The sequence below is a fragment of the Octopus sinensis genome, linkage group LG6 (assembly GCF_006345805.1).
Source record: "Octopus sinensis linkage group LG6, ASM634580v1, whole genome shotgun sequence".
Taxonomy (NCBI): domain Eukaryota; kingdom Metazoa; phylum Mollusca; class Cephalopoda; order Octopoda; family Octopodidae; genus Octopus; species Octopus sinensis.
In genome coordinates this window covers 11,632,790-11,635,608 of record NC_043002.1, presented here as the reverse complement: position 1 = coordinate 11,635,608, position 2,819 = coordinate 11,632,790, and positions in this window count along the sequence as shown.

Below are 2,819 nucleotides of genomic sequence, written 5' to 3'. Positions count from 1 at the left end.
ACTCACGACCTTACGATCATGAGCCGAATGCCCCCTAACCACTAAGACACGTGCCTTCACTATATATACATATATGCGACGGGCTTCTTTCAGTTTCCGTCTACCAAATCCACTCACAAGGCTTTGGTCGGCCCGAGGTTTATAGTAGAAGACACTTGCCCAAGATGCCACGCAGTGGGACTGAGCCAAGAACCATGTGGTTGGTAAGAAAGCAACTTACCACACAGCCACTCCTGCGCCTATATACATATATAAACACATACGTATATGTATGTACATTCATGCATGCAGTATATACAAGTATTCACTCAGATAAAAGCTCTTTTTAATAACAACCAGCACATTTTCTAACTTTGCATAGCAAATATGATTATATAATCTGCGTGTGTGTTTGTGTGTCGATGTTTGTGTTTGTTGAATGAATGCGTTTGTGTAAGTTTGTGCTTGTCTCAGTGTTGTGTTTGCATGCGTGTGCGTTTGTGTGTATGTATGAATGCATTTATGCATGTAGGAATGTATTTATAGATGTACGCATGTATGCATGCATGTATGTAAGCATGTATGCATGTTTGTATATATATATATATTCCGGGTTCAGTCCCACTGCGTGGCACCTTGGGCAAGTGTCTTCTGCTATAGCCCCGGGCCGACCAATACCTTGTGAGTGGATTTGGTAGACGGAAACTGAAAGAAGCCTGTCGTATATATGTATATATATATATGTTGTGTGTGTGTTTTGTTGGTGTCCCCCCTAACATTGCTTGACAACCGATGCTGGTGTGTTTACGTCCCCGTCACTTAGCGGTTCGGCAAAAGAGACCGATAGAATAAGTACTGGGCTTACAAGATAAGTCCGGGGTCGATTTGCTCGACTAAAGGCGGTGCTCCGCATGGCCGCAGTCAAATGACTGAACAAGTTAAAGAGTTAAAGAGTATATATATATATAAATGTAATATATATACATTTATAATATATATATATATATATATATATTGTATGCATGTATGTATATATGTGTGTGTGTACGTATATATGTATGTATGTGTGTATATAGGTAGTTATGCATGTATTATATGTTTACGTGTGTGTATGTGTGTTTATACATGCTTGTATCCATTTATGTCTGCATACATGTGTGTATGTATGTATGTATCTATGTAAATACGAAATGCACATATGTTCTTGCATGTATACATGCGTATGTATTCATGAATGGATATATATAAACACATATGCATATATACTATATATGTAGATATGTATATATGTATGTGCATGCATGTGTGTACGCATGTATGCTTGTATGTATGTATGTATGTATGTATGTATGTATGTATGTATGTATGCTTGTATGTATGTATGTATGTATGCTTGTATGTATGTATGTATGCTTGTATGTATGTATGTCCGTATGTATGTATGTATTTATGTATGTATGTATGTATGCTTGTATGTATGTTTGTATGTAAGTATATAAGTATGTAGTATGTATGTGCGTATGTATGTATGTATATAAGTGATGATATAGAATGATAGAGAGTTGGCGGGAATGAGATAACAAGATGGAAACAAAAAGATATACAGGAAATGAGGAAGTGAGAAAGAGATGAAGGAAAATAGGAAGAACGAAGAGTAAGAAAGTCTTGGAGAATGGTAAGGCTTTGTTCAAAGCTGAAATTGTAAGATAGGGCAAGATTGAGATAATGAGAGAAAGAGAAGGTTGTGAGGGAGGTGGAGAGAGCGTGGGAGATGGTTTGTCTAAAGGGTGGTCGTTGTCCTAAACTGTAACAGAAAAGAAAAAACATGGCACTCCGTCGGTTGCGACGAAGAGTGTTAAAACTGAGCCGATCAATGGAACAGCCAGCTCATGAAATTGACGTGCTAGTGGCTGAGCACATTATAGACACACGTACCCCTATCGTCGTTCTTAGGGAGATTCAGGGTGACGCACTCAGTGATGAGGGTGGTCCTTTGAATTACAAGTATAACTCATTTTTGCCAGATGAATGGACTGGGTCAACGTGAAATAAAGTGGCTTGCTCAAGGATACAACGTACCGTTGCGAATCGAACTCACAATCGTCAGTCGAATACCCTAAACACTAAGCCACGCGCCTTCGGAGAAAATTCCAACGAATTCATTAAGAAACTAATTGTAAAAATTGCTGTGGTATGTTGCTCTATTAGGTCATTATTTTTCTTGTTGTAAGGCGGCGAGCTGGCAGAAACGTTAGCACGCCGGGCGAAATGCTTAGAGGTATTTCATCTGCCGCTACGTTCTGAGTTCAAATTCCGCCGAGGTCGACTTTGCCTTTCATCCTTTCGGGGTCGATTAAATAAGTACCAGTTGTGCACGGGGTCGATATAATCGACTAATCCCTTTGTCTGTCCTTGTTGTCCCCTCTATGTTTAGCCCCTTGTGGGTAGTAAAGAAATAGAAATATATTTGCTGCGTTACGTTTGAGTTCAAATTCCGCCGAGGTCGATTTTGCCTTTCATCCTTTCGGGGTCGATAAATTAAGTACAGATGCGCACTGGATCGATGTAATCGATTTAATCCGTTTGTCTGTCCTTGTTGTCCCCTCTATGTTTAGCCCATTGTGGGTAGTAAGAAATAGGTATTTTGTCTGCCGTTACGTTCTGAGTTCAAAATTCCGCCGAGGTCGATTTTGCCTTTCATCATTTCGGGGTCAATAAATTAAGTACCAGTTGCGCACTGGATCGATGTAATCGACTTAATCCGTTTGTCTGTCCTTGTTTGTCCCCTATGTGTTTAGCCCCTTGTGGGTAGTAAAGAAATATGTATTTTGTCTGCCTTT